The sequence below is a fragment of the Lissotriton vulgaris genome, chromosome 5 (assembly GCF_964263255.1).
Source record: "Lissotriton vulgaris chromosome 5, aLisVul1.2, whole genome shotgun sequence".
NCBI classification, from domain to species: Eukaryota; Metazoa; Chordata; class Amphibia; order Caudata; family Salamandridae; genus Lissotriton; species Lissotriton vulgaris.
Window position 1 is genome coordinate 955,420,804 of NC_141693.1, and position 15,404 is coordinate 955,436,207.

At 39.9% G+C, this 15,404-nt stretch overlaps 1 protein-coding gene across 12 annotated transcripts in view; it reads left to right on the top strand.

The window, feature by feature from the left end:
• The window catches only part of EBF3 (EBF transcription factor 3), a 177,254-nt gene that overhangs the window by 121,339 nt on the left and 40,511 nt on the right, over window positions 1–15,404 (top strand). The window lies entirely within an intron of this gene.

Genomic DNA, 15,404 nt, shown 5'->3' on the forward strand with positions numbered 1-15,404 from the left:
CTACTAATAACTAGGCCTGTGGTCGTTTAAATCATTCATTGAGTGATTCATATAAGGATGCCTGTGACCACACTCTGCATCCTATTCTGATTCCTATATCAGGATTGCTTTTCAAAACTGGTTGTCACGTTTATGTTTATCTCAATTAAACACTTCTTAGGTACAAAGGTGCCAGTTTCTTGCCTCTCATTTCTCTACTCCGAGGAGTTAGTGAAATTCAACTAGTGTCTTTAAATCTGTGTACAACGTATTTGTAGCTTGGGCTGGGATCACTCCTTGCTTTCTTTTTGATCTAAGGATTGAAATAATGTGTTCCTAAGATGCTGGACTATTGTAAGCTCCAGTTAAGATGTTTAGCTCCTGTATTAAAGTGATCTTCTTAAAGGATTTCTCGTGGACACATATATATATTTATTTAAAAACTAGCCAAATGGTAGATCGTTCTGAGAAAGTCTGTCAGGGCAATCTCAGAAGTTCATTAGTGAAGTTCAAGTCGGTAACACAATCCAAATCTTTGAAACATGCTCCGTTCTCTTATTTACTCCTCTGGGCTGCTAGAGCTCAGCTGTTACCTACCAACAACTTTGGAGCATGGGACTCAGCATTTTAGTGCATTATATATAGGATAGAATGTGGCCTTATAGAAACATCTGCCGACTTTAGAGCTGGGGAACCAAGTTCAAGCCTCGGCATCAGATCAGCATCTTGTGATTCTGGGCGAATCACTTAATCTCCCTGTGCCTACCAAAAATGAGTGTGTCCTTGCATAACGTAATTGGTGCTAATTTAAAGCATTTCAATACCTTCGGATTGTGTTCGCGCTATATAAATCTACCAAAAAATTAAATTAAAAAATAGTCTCATCAAATATTGCACAACAATGTTTATGTGTTCCAGCTTTGGGTATTCCTTTTTGTAGCTGCATCCTTCTCAGTCCCATTTATGTTGTCATAAATATCGCTGTGACTTTCTAAGCATCTTCTCATTAACATTGGTTTCCCATTTTACAACTCTGGGACTTATTATGATGGTGGTCAGAAAGCCTCAGGCCCGACCGCCATCGTTGGTTTCAATTCCAGCTGGCTGATTATGAATCAGCTGGTCAGAATTGAAACCAACCAGTCATTCCGTCTGGCTTCCGACATGCTCCAGAAGCCCATCTGCAAGTCAGAGGCTGGCCCGTAAATCCCCAGGGCGGTCTTTCCTCTCTTGCGATTACGATGCATGGTTTCCAGCAGGGCGGCATGCCGGCCTTTCCAACATGGAAACCTGTTGGAAACCTTGTTCAGGGGACCCTAGCAGGGCCCCTTGTGTGCACAGCCTCCGGTTGGGGGCCGAGGGGGCAACTATGGGGCCCTCCTGTTAATCTCTGCATCCTGTGGCAGGCACCTTAAGGTGCCTGCCAAGGGGTGCAGGGATTAACACCACCTCCCATTTCCCTATGGGAGCATGTACTACGGCCTGTTTACGGCCTTAGCACATGCTCCCATTGGAAATGTTGGAATTTGTTCACATCCAAATCAGTTGGTCGGAACCGCCAAACCAAGGACGGTCGGTTGCGTTTATGAGACGTGTTGGGTGGAAGCAATTCCGCCCGACATCGTAATCGGCCCCTCTGTGTTTACTGTCAAGTTATTCTAGACATAGGGCTTTCAGTCAGGAATCAGGAATCGTGTTTCGGGAGTTCACCTGCAGGGTTTTCATTTAGTGCTAGTGAAAGATTTCACTAGTGCTTTAGTGAGTGCTTTCTTTACTCTCAAACATGTTATTTTTTGATTTGGATGTTGAAATCCAAATGTATATGTATTACACTTTAGCCCTTTCTTGTAGTCATTTCCACTTACCCCTGAGTCACTGGGACTTTCATTTTTGGACTTTCCTTTGCTTGAGAAAATCAATTGCCATTGGAAACTCCTCTACTCATGTCTATATTTTGCTCTATAAACACTAGCGAAATATTATTGAACAGCTAACTACGATGCAATAGGGGACTTACACCTTACACCAGCCTTTCAAAATAGACACTATTAACCATATGATTTGGTTTTATGCTCCCACAGGAAACATGCAAAAATAAATGGGCTGGCATTAAGATCACTGTTAGTTTGAGATGACTAATTGCAGTGTGCTCACCTAGAATGGAGCATTTAATTTCTTAAGTCAGGATTGAATGCAGCTTTATAGTCCAACTTTCCTCACCCCCAGAGTCATGTTACTGCATGAATAAATGGTAAATAGTTCAAAATGACACTATTTATTTGTATAAAACTCTCAAATATACAGGGATTCGATGCTTTATGCAGTAAATAATGTAGCAGCTAAACACCTGGGTAGGTCACAAAGAGTAGTTCAACGACGGAATATGAATATGCAGAATGAATAGTCATCAGTTTACTATCAGATGTGGTTAAAAAATGACAAGGAAAAATACAAGTGAAATGCTGGAGTGAAATGTAATATATTATATAAAAATATATGAAAATTCATATGCAAATGCAAATATAATAATATGTAACTTTTTCAGCACACTGTCATGGCCTGTTGTGCAGCACAGCAAATATGATTTGAGAGGGGTTTGCTTTTTGAACACTGGATGCGACAGAGCTTGCTATCCGCAGCACAGTTAAAAAGAAACGTAAGGTCGTAACATGTCTGACCTAGTAACTTCTGCCTGGTTTGTGCTGCTCCCAAATTGATGAGGACAATGAGATAATCATTGGAAATTATACTCCTCGTTGAAATGTGAGTCAAGCCTCGAGATTTCACAATATGAAAATGATGTGCTCTCCTAATAGGAGGGACTAAGTCCCGAGGGCATCTGTTTTCCATCAGTGTCCCAACATGCTTCCAGTCTGGCATGGCACTCTCACATTTAACCTTCTCAGCATGAGCCCTTCCACTGGGCAAGAGGACTGTGGGATAATGAAACAAGAGTATAGTGTGGCTCACAAAGCCTGTACGAAAGAAAGAACGGGCAAAAATAATTACTTCTCGGCGCTCAGTTCAATAAAGAACTAATTTGTGTATGAACATTGACCATATTAATCTATTACAAATACACCCATGCATACAAATTCTCAACCATACACACACACACACAGACACACACGAAGTCAGAGCAATTCCAACGCACATTAACACACAAACATTTACTCACTGAACCACATATATAAACGAACATGCATGTTTGCAAATATACTAGGGCAAACACATGCACGTGTCTGTCAGCAGACAGAGGGCACTACCCAGCTATTGCAACAGTACTAGCACCGTTTCCTACATCTGTAAGGCTGCAATTACCTTGGGAGAATTTGGCAATTCAGTTGATTAGCATGGTAAATTAAAAGTATGAGTCACAAATGACATGTCCAGCTCTTGTCTACTAGCCTTCTGTATTCCCAGGGCACCTCACCCTGTTGTAAAAAAGGTCAAAAATTAGAGTGTGATAACAATTTTCAAGCACCACGCACTTAAGAGGCGAATTAACAATCATTCTGTATGTAATTGCCAGTTAATAGTAAATTGCTTTCTAGACTGTAAAATACAATACATACTCGCGAGCCACTAAAAGTAAATTAATCAGATATTAGTTGTACTTAAGAGTGAATCCTCCAAACATGTTACTAGCTGCATTAAAAGTCGCCCTGTTGTTTATGATTTTTTCATTGCCTAATAATTAAAAAGTCTCTTACAAAGAAACTCTTCAGACTAGCACAGCCAATAGTTTAGCATTCATCGTTCTACTTGTAAGGGCAGTTAAAACGTTCAAGTAAAACCTCAGCGTTATTATTTTAATTGGAATATGAAAAAAGAAATGCAATTAAATTAAGACAATATATAGGCTACATGTTTGTAATTGAAAAACTGTCACAGTTAAAAGCGTTTGGTATGAAACAATTGTCCAAGTGAGGGTGCGTGTAATGTCATGCATGTGTGCTAGTGCTCTCTGAAAGGCGCATTTTTACTTAATTGCTGCTCATTAAACAAAAAGAGCTCCAAGCACACTGATAATAGTTTTGCTTCAAACACTGGCCCTGCATTATGTAAGTAGTGTAGCTGCTTCCAGTCCTCTTTCTTAGCCCCTCTTAGCCCAACGCTTTGACGGCCAAGCTCTATTTTAAAGACTTGTTTTTGCTCAATTAAAGAAATTATCACAAATTACTTGGAGGCCTTCTTAGCAGACTGAGCCCAGTTTTAAACTAAGATGTTGGTGCTGATTGTAAACATGTCTAAAAGGGGCCCCCCACATCCAAGCCTGGATACTATTTACGAGTCTGACAAGACTACCACTTTAGTGGAACATGCACGCCAAAGCGTCCTGCACAGTGTTCAGTGGTTAACCCCTTGGCTGCAGGGCTGTTTCCTGTGCTGGGGGGAGGCGCGCACAGCGCCCCGGTGCTCATGACGAGGTCAGCTCGTCATGAGCCACGGGGCTCGTGTGCTCATGACGAGCTCACCGTTTTCATAGAACGCTTGCACAGCAGGGGGATTAGCCCAGCGTGCCGTTCCAACGGTCATGACGAGCTCAGCTTGTTATGAGCACACGAGCACCGTGGCTCATGACGAGCTGACCTCGTCATGAGCATAGGAGGGGTTAAACAACCATCACCCGACTATCAGTTGCCTTTGGGTTTGATAGTCTGAGATTCATGACCACATTTAAAATGTATTAAACATGTCTTAATTTCTGTCATTTTCTTCAAAGGCCCAGCCCTGCAACATGTTTTCCATCACAATGCCCCAGTTTGCCACCCCTGCCTGTCCCAGCTCTCTCTTGCTGCAGAATAGGTTTCATGTTTCAGTAGCATTTTAAAGTTTGGTGATAGGCCTTCAAACGAGATTCTACAGGTATAGAGACAACATCTCCTGCTCATTATACCATTACAAACGGACAGTCTCATGGGTCAATGCACTTTCAACACATTACACGTATTAACAGAGTAATATTCTTTAATTATCCTCACAAATCACATCTTTATATGTTATGTTCATGTTCAATATTTTAGATATTTACAATAAAGAGAGGGACAGGTGGCCAGTTTTCCACTCCATTAAGTGTAGGGGGTCCAGCACAAAGGTGGCCTCAATCAATGTCTACAAAAAAGGGGGATTGTGCTGTTCCTCGTATAGAAAATTCTGGGGGAGTCACAAGAAACTAGGTCCCACTATATCAAGGAAGGATATAGGTGGGGATCCATATGTTGGATCTTAATGCCCTCACACACCCTTTCATGTGTCATGCTTCATCATATGGGCTGCTCCTCGTTGGGTCGGCGGTGCAGTACCCAGCGGGCTCCCTAAAATAGAGGCACTTTATCGGAGATCTTCTATCCAACTGCCGTTTGGTGAAGTGCGGGTGTGGGGCCAGAACTGCTAGATGTGATGGAGTGATTAAAATAGGATTCAGAGTACCTAGAAGGACAACATTTCAAATGAGGAAGTGTTGGCAGCCATCTTGGGACTCAGCTTGAGTTAATTCAGTCAATTAATAGCCAGGCCCTGGAGGATAGGATCCCCAAGGCTGAAATCCACCCAGGGAGGGGACCATGCAGCCCATCTCTCCTAGTACTTACATTTTTTTTGTTTAAAGGAACAGGCTGGGGGGGGTGAGGCCCCCGGGGCTGAAATTGGCACAGGGAGGAGGGTTGCATGATCCCTCTCCTATTACAAGTTTGCCAGGCCTCGGGGGACGAGCCCCGGGAGGGGGGCCATGCACCCCCCCTTTTTAAAAAAAGGCCATGCCCCAGAGAAGGGATTCCATGCAGTCCCCGCTCCTAATAAATAAAAAAAATAAAAAAAAGCCAGCCCAGGCAAGTCACACAAGGCCCTGCCTCTTTTAACCACCACTCTGCAAATACGCCTCCTGGTGCACTGCTACTTCGGGGATAACATCCCCATGGCTCCTGAGGGTCCTTAGGGCCAACTACCCCTTCTATTGCCTCCAGTAAGTCCCACACAGTAGAATTTTATGATACATCATTGGAGTCCCTGCTCCCTTCCTCCACCACTCTGAAAATGCGGCTCCGGTTGGGGATGAAGTCCACTTGGCTGCACAGGGTCCTTGGGGGCAAACAACCCCTCCTGTTATCTCCAGTAAGTCCCATGCAGCAGGATTTCTGAGAGGTCTTCAGAGGCCATGCCCCCTTTTTCCATCACTCTGCAAACACGTCTCCTTGCTCACTACTGGTTGGGGAATGAAGTCCACTGGGGTGCTGAGGGTCCTTCGGGGTCAAGAAGCCCTACTGATACCTCCAGTAAGTCTCACACAGCAGGAGTGCTTTGAGTTGGCAGAAGGCCATGTCCCCTTTCTCCACAATCTGCAAACAACGTAAAGCTACCTTTCTGCCAAATTTGGTATAATTCCATGCAGTGGCTTAGGCTGTAGTTGTGTCTAAAATCTCAATGAGATTTAACTTGAGTAACAGACTTTTTTTACCTCCCCCGTTCCTCGGCCCCCACTCAACAGATCCCCTCGAAACTTTCCATGCACAATAAGACTCAACAACACACACTTTTTGGAAAAATTTCGTGAAGATTCGTTAAACAGCATCAAAGATATAGACAAGTCAAAAAATATATATACATGCACACACAAATATTGCTAATGGTAAAAGAGAAGCATAAACTGTAATTTCTACTACAAACTATAGATTTACCATTAGTACAATCTGAAAAAATTTAATGTGAACTGTTTACCCTTTTACTGCATAACTATATTAGAAATATAGAAGCAGAGAATGTGTTTTATTTGGTTGTTGTTAAATTGAGTTTTGCTAGATCACAGTTGTCACTCTTATTTCCTGTCTCCAAGGAAGCTAGAGAAATGAGACATACCATTTGTGCTGTTGCACGAATAGACCATTTGTCCTAATCAGTGACACCCATTTACCAGAATTGCTTAAAATGAACTATACCTCATATAGGAATCACACATTTAGAGTGTTCCATTTATCATCTGAAAATTGAGGGCCAGTAAACTTTTCTGGTCCTCCAGCGGGATCATGGGCATGCATCAAAATGTTAAAAATGATTGGTGAGCGTAAACTGTCACACATTTATCAAGGAACAGGAACATTATTTGCTAATTTCCCAACCAGGCCAGTGACAGGGTGCTTCGTCTTTAGACCCACGGTGACCAACATGGCCTTTTTGTTATTAGTACAAGTCAAGCGATTTTTGGCTGTTGCAAACAAGACACATTTATCTATCATCAGAGAGTGCTTTATTTTTTTTCACATAGCTCTGACCGAAGCCTGTTCTTTGTATCATGATTCGCTGTACTAGGCTGAGTTGGAGTCACACACAGGGCTTCAGAGGAATTGATAAATCACAAAGTTTGCAAGTCAAGGTGAAGGTATCGACTATGTTGCACCAAATCTGACAACTTATATTCTTGGGAAGACCATAATTTGTCTTGGATGAAAGGACAAAGGGGTCATCTCGGTTGTGTTCTATAAATGCCGATATTTGAAAGTTGGAAAAGGAGCTTTACTTTTATCCGTCCCCAATCACAATTTATGCCTTATTTTTAGGGTGTCCTTTTAGAATAAACAAATTATAAGAATCACATAGGGTAAAAAACGAGTACTAGATTATCCTACACATTATCTTGTTGAAATATGTAAGGCTTCATGTGGTAATTTGTTCGATTGTTATCTGCATCTAAATTTAAAGCTCAGGAAAGTCAAAACATTAAACTTTTGCCGTTTGTCTGATTTTTAAATTGGTAGGCTAAGCTTATAAGTCTTTTCTAGCAGAGGAGGGAGTCATGGATTATTAAACTTAATTCCCTTTCTTCTAGCTAATTATTAAAAGTAATAATTAGTTTTAAGGTGTTCGCACATTATGCCATAGTTTGTGGTTGGTGCACGTTGTTCACGGTGGCGTTTGGGCACCGAACAGGAATTTCTGTTTTCAGGATGATTATATTTGGAGAACTGGATTTACCCATTTCCCTTTGGAGAGAAAAATGAGGCACATAAAATATGTTAATCATTTATTTTTCTGAGGCATTCATTCCACACAAAAAGTTCAAACGTATTACGCTTCCAGAGTATTATACGTGGAAAGTTGTGGAATTGTTTTTTTTATTATATTTCAATATTTGTTTAATAGAGCATTTTGCTTGGTTGTCACGCTTGTCAACTATCACACATGAATCATGTATATGCTGTGGCCTAAGACTAATGTATAAGCCATAAAAATGTGCAGAGTTAACTTAGATCTTTTTGACTTGGGTACCCCATCCACTGGTTCAACATAGCTGTTGGAGTTCCCCAACACTATTGCAAAAGTTTTAGCGTGCTGCAAATAGCCATCACCTGATGCTTCCTTTTAAAGCTATTGGAGAGAAGCATACACGTGAACAACAGACACTTTTAAAAGGGTATAATTAACTTTTTGAAGAGAAATCTAGATCATAGAAAAGTATAATCATATCTACTTCTTTGGTATTTTCAAAATTGCAAAGTGCATGCAAAGGGATAAGTCATAGACATATTGCGAAGGTTGAAGACCTACACTGTTACTTATACTGTTTCCATACTTGGCACCCTTTATGTTTTTGTTGTGAAAAGGTCTGTGCTTAACTTGAATTTGTATTCTTCCTAAGTGTCTCTTGGAATTTGCAAATATTGGTGATGGCGATGGATAAGCACAATGCAAAACATTTTGTAACTTCAATAAGTAATTTTCTCAAAACAGCACCAAAATGTGTGTGGATGTTTCTCTCTCAAAACATTTTGTGAGAATGCAAGTGCCTTTCTGTTGCAGGTGGTTACCTTTTCCCATAACTCATCAATAATCCATTAGGGATACATACCGCATAAAGCATATCCGCCAATCATGCAGCTGTAGGTATCTTCCATATGGAGCACCATTGTTTCATATACAATTTTTCATAAATCCTGTGATACACATTTTTCAATGGCACTTTACCCAATTTTGGTAATGTCTTAAATACAATAGGTTGGTGAGTTTAAACGTGGAAAATACACTGTTAGGTTTGCATAATATTCGATACATACATTAAACATTTAGATTTTCATGAAACTGTTTTGCATAGTTGAAATCCTGCCATGAATAATGCTTCTATAAATCCAAAATATGCAAGGAAAGTCAGGTCATTAAGCAGTTGTATTATCCCTTAAAAGGGTACACCTTAGATGCTTCAGGTGCCATTAAAGATTATTTGAAAATGGCCTTTGACCCTATAGTATACAGTCATCTATGCTGGTTTCAAATCAATCATCTTAAGACAAAAAAGAAAAGGATGAGTTTGCTTGATCCTGACTCTTAATTGTGACTTCTCAGAAACAAACTTCATAAACTTACTGAATGCTTCAAGGCACACCCAGGTCAGGCAACTACATTGCTAAATCATACTCTCCAGCCAAATGGCAATTTTTGTACATTTTCTTTCTTAAAATAAAAACATCTAATATGATCAGCTCCCTGGTGCAGATTATGATATAATAGATCCTTCTAGCTTCCAACTATGGCAGTACTATCCTGGGTGCACTACTACCAGCGTAATGAACAAACATACCCATGTCGCTACGCAAGCTCACCACTTCTGTACATCAATATGTGCTATATCTGTGATCAAGGCAAAAAGTGAAATGCTTTGGGTTTTGCACGTTCGTGCACTAGATTAAAGCTTTGGATTGATTTCCTGGTGAATGGATAATTAACCTCGCTCCTCTTGCCCAAGTTTGGATGCACAATCCCCAGTTTGGTCCGCAGTGCGGGTTTGCTTCAAGAGGTGTTGAGTTTTATATATCTGTATTTGATATGTCAAATACAGATGGTAGCACCTGTGTAGGTGTGCTTAGATACAAATTTACTGTTAGAAATGGGATTTCTGGTTGGATAAGGCTTGAGACAAAGCCAGGCAGAAACCACCACTCTAGTCAGGGCAAAGGAGTTACACGCCAAAGATTACCCCTGTTCACCCCCTTATTAGCTTGATGCAAGCAGTCAGGCTTATCCCGGTGGCCATGTGTAAAGCATTTGCGCACGCACACAGCAACAACATCCCAGGCACACTACAAAAGGAACTGCACACAAGGTTATATAAAAAATAGCCTTTGTATTCTCATAACACATTACAATAGTAAACACATATTATACATTGTGCCACCTGGCACTAGTCATACCTACAAGTGATTATTCATACCTGGCAGGGCCCACTGGACCATTGCGCAGCATTTATCCTCACGAGTTCATATAAACTAAACTCGCCCCTGCACTCCTCTCATACCAGGAATTACTATGGACACACATATCCCTCATGCATTCCTATGGGAGGGCAGGCCCATCTCACCACACATACACAGAGAGTGCACCCACTTTACACTGGGCCACAGTGCTAAAGTGCTCAGAGGCCTATAATCACCAACCCCAGGTTACAGAAAAAGGCTAGGAGAACGCAAAAAAATGTTTTGGGGTGAACCTGCCAAAAGGGTCAACTCCAACATTTACCTTTTGATTTGCTAATATCTTTGGTGCAATTGGACAAAATATGCCCAGGATAAAAAAAATACTCATTTATTTTGAGTTCTTTATACCAAGTTTTGTGGCCCCTTTCAATCGGGGCCACAAAGAGGCAGGTCCCCAACTTGACATTAGGATTCTTTGCTCATCAACTGAGAATGAAAGCCCTGAATGAGCTTACACCAAAGCTGAACTTTAACTGTTTTTTTTGTGTAATATGGTTCAAATCTGCATCAAGGGAATCCAGTGGAATAATACCTATGACACCGAAGTCATACTGGTTTGTAAATATCACCAGAATCCTGAGATGGCACCATAGACCCATATGAAAATGGTACATGTAATGTATTTTTTAAATTACAGGTTCATTTTGAGATAGTTGTCTCGAAATGATTAGTGACTGGAATTAGAATATTTAGGTTATTGCATAGGAAGGAACATGGCAAGTTTCAATTGGCATTCTTTCTATAGTTAAGAGAACAATATGAATGAAGTTCAGTGCATACTAGATTACCCGAATCAGAGAAACATAGAAGGTAAACACGATTACGTGTTTAGACTTCTAATTTGAAGTGAAACATAACGATGAGTAGGTTATTATAAATCAGTTCTTTCAAATGAGGGAAGAATGTTGAAGAAATTGCAGAAATAGTCGTAGTGACAGAAGGCAAACAAGAGGAGAGGACATAGCCATGCTATAGTGAAGTGTATAAATGGTATTGTGTCATTGAAAATAAGTTTTATAATTTCTCCTGAAAAAACTATACGAATAATGTTCAGCTCAGATATGGTTGTGCAGTAGCGATACACTACTTAAAGCTTAAGTAGTAAGTGTTGGTAAATTCTCAATGCCAGGTTAGTATTCAATAGAACACTCAGATCTTCATATACAGATGCACAGAAATCACACAAAGGTGATATTGCTTTCTGTGTCTGCAATGAGGCTTAGCTCTGCATCATGCTAATGTTTCCCCTGGTAGGTCCTGCCTGGATAAAATAAATAAAAGCTCAACATTTTAGTATTTGTCAGCTTTCAGGTTTACACAATTAAAATATGTAACATGTTTATTCATTTGTTTCACATGTTCTTCCATCAACACCCACTAAAAACACGCCTCTATATCTGACCCTGTACAACTCCCCAATACAACACAAATAATTTGATTACATTGTAATTTAGGATGATATTAGAGTGCATCCAATTCACAAAGTCAACTCAAAAGTTGAAATTTTCCACTCAGTGGGTCATATCTACAATTTGTGAAATGTCCCACCATCCTGTAATTCATAAACTTCAAGGAGTACTCCTGGTAGTCTGTGACTGTCACAGATTCCCTTGAGTAATCTAATGCACAAACACTTCCCTGTACAGCAATGTAATACGTCTATCTTTCTGCTTGTAAGCGAAATACAAAAATGCATTTCTTCTAGAATACATAATTAATTTCTCCCCATGAGGAAACTCATTTCCCTACTGTCTGATAACTGTGTGGCTGTGCTCCTCCCAATCCCCTACCTGAATACTGATTTACACCCTCAATATGGGTAACTCTGCCCATTATGCATGGCTCACATTTTGGCTGTTAACTTACTCTGGCAAATGTTTCTACACTTGGAACACCCACAATCTGTGCAGGTGAGCAGATTTGCTCACACTGAAAATTCTGCCATACTGGCAGAATTCAATGTCTGTAAATACCTTTGTGAACGCTAACTCAAAGTTTGTGATTCGGTGACACGAGTTGCCATTCACACATGCTAACATTTTCACAAATATATGTGTATGGAGAGGTTTCTGACTTGGCCTGAATGTCATGATTCACAGAATAAAGTTGATTTAAGAATTTTAGAACCTTTCTTTTTTTGACAAAAATACATTGAACAAGAACTTGTTGCAAGGTTCTGCACTGCCTAGAACTTTGTTCAAATATGCGGGCAACTTTCTAATCATTCTTAAGAGCATCTCTAAGCATGCTGTATGTAAGCTGACCCACAAAAAAACTCCATGGAGAATACAGAATGTTTGCTTTGCCTTCTTAGATCACCTGCACCTGCAGTTCCTTGCAACACTACACATTTGCATAGTGTTCTCTGTAAATGGATGTCTCGATGACTTTTTGAATTACTAGTGTATTTAAAAACTGTTTGTTTTATTTCCCACAAGGTTTATTTCTCCTAAGAGATGGATTAAGCAAATCTAATATTTGTTTTTCTATACTACCAACCCATATGACAATGTATCAGCATTCCTTTATGATGTCATGGGAATTATGGATACTGTGTGTCTATATAGTTAATGGGGAATAACGCTTAGACATCTTTGCAATTCATTGGCAAACACATTGGTTGAGGGATGTGCTGACTAGCACAGTAAGACTCCTTTCTAAATTGACTAAGAGAGCACTTCCTTTGGGATCAGGATTCACATTGGACTAACTCAGACCTCTAGTTCATTGAGCTGTCCTAAATAACTGACACTTTATGTCAAAGTAACATGACCTATTGTTACCCCACCAGAAGACTACATTAGGGCAGTTGTGTGCTCCTTACCAGTTTAAAGAGGTGAGTAATTCTAAGTCAGGCTTTCCACTCATCTGTTAATTCTGTAGAGGCACAGTGCTGCAAGTACAGGCATCACTGCACGTTTAATATGTCCATTGAGGACTGTTTATTAAGCAAGAACCTTTTCCCTCAGCAACACAACATAGTAGTGTAGAAGAACATTTTAGTGGAAACTAGCCCAATATCTTTTTGTGAATTTTATGAGAGCAGCAATGCATTTTGAGGTAAAGACCATTCCCCTTGCAATTCATTATTTAATGAATCATGCATTTAAGACTAAACAGACGTTGAGAAAAAGGAGGGGAAATATAGTCTACTCCCTCATAGACATTGACTTTTCAGTTTTATATTTACATCTTGAATTTGTGTAACACCAAAAAATGTATTTTGCTGTCTACAAACCACAGTGCAATGGGTAAAGAATTGTTATGTTACTTTAGAAGGGGGTGCACCTCCGACACACAATTTACTATTAATGTTATTAGTTACATAGATTTTGTCTCCAGTTGCATAGCGAGGGTGCCACAGACGCCAATGAAATCAAGGAAAATGTACCTCCTGCACTTTTGCCTCAGGGGGGTCAAAGACAGCTACAACTTGGGTGCAGGGGTCCCCTCACAGCCCTGGCAATAGGTCCAACTGCACCTTCTGCATTAATGATATATATGCTTTTGATCATCACAAAAACATTATGGACCCAATTTGAGGTATGGAAATATGATTGTATAAATGTTGTGCTTGAGATCGAAGCAAGGTTATTTTCTAGCAACAAGATAAAAATAATGACAGCCACATTTTTCATGTTTCGGCATGACATCACAATTATGATTGGTGGTGTCACATATTATTGAATATAGAGGCATCAAACATGAAGTAGGTTTCGATAAGCTACTTCACGGAAGACTTAACAGAAACAACATCAGCAGTAATGAAAGAGACATGTCGGATGCTTATTTACAAGTTCTAACCTGTAGTAACTTTATTTGTCATTACTTGAAGGAGAATCTCTAATTTCAAGTTGCAATTTGCATTTGATTGTCTCACCTACTGATATGGTAGAGATGTGAAGCCAGTTTAGTAGGTAAAGCACTAAATTGAAAACGTTTTTTTCAATGAAAAATCAATATTTACTTCAGTTGAAAAAATAGGTTAAAAGTCTTTTTAATTTTTACTGTAAATAGGTTGTCCTTACTATGTCAAGCATGTTAGTCTCGCTTCAACAAGCAAGACTGCCTTCTGATGGATGATGCATTCTGCTCCTCCATGCCTTTGTGTTTTCCATGCACTCTATAATGCCTGGCTCACTCTGCCGAGTTCTGTGATTGAAATTCATTGCCAAATTTATTGAGAAATTAATGAGAAAACCTGCAAAGTATTGACTTTGAGAGGAAAACACAACTCATCTTGAATGAGGAGGAAAATGCAGCAATAATTTAGCCACTATTGATCTTGCCCTGTCCATGTATTGATCTTCATTTTACAATATTAATTTGCACCTGCGATCAGCTGCAAAGGGAGCTGATTTGATTTCTTTGCACTGTTAATGTGCAAAGCATTAGGTGTTTGTAAGGAATAGTAGCACGAGTCACTTTGGAAAGGATGATTTTGTTCTATTTGTTCTTGTTATTGAAGCAGGCTAAAAATACATCATTTGTCAGACAAAATGTTAAAGTGAAAACCCATCTAAAAACGTATACCTCCTCTTAGCACCGTAGGCTGCATTTCATCCGCGTGCGGAACAATCAGCAACCTGAAATCCCAACCACTTCTCATCATCATGCCCGTACTGGTTCAAAGTTCATGAAATTTCTATGAGCATTGATCTCTTCTCATTGATTTTTTTTTTGCTGCACATCTTTGAAATTTTAATTTCCCAAGCATCTGAATGTCTTATGGATGAAATGCACTGGATAGAGACAGTTGATGATAAAGTGTACAACTTATCATTATTTCAAAGGGTTGAAATGTGGGCAAAATAGGCAATTGCATACTTTGTGTAATGTTTTTGAGGTGATGTGATAAAGGTGGTCTGATAAGCCGACGTATTCAGCAGGGAGTTAAATATCAATTTTGTCTGCAGTAGGCGCACATTTTTAATGCGCCTTTTTATACAGCCATTTCCGAAAGGGAAGCTATCCGGAGAAACAGCAGGACAAAGGAGCATTCCTCACTGCACAATCATTTGCTCACAGCAGTCTTTATCACCTGGTCAAGTTCACCTAGTTACTTACCAGTAGGACATTTAATAACCTCTGAGTGATATAATTGCTATTGGCAACCCCCACTTGGATGCAGTTGGTTAATGTGTAAACTGCTTGTCAGCAAATAGCACTTTGTCACTGAAATCA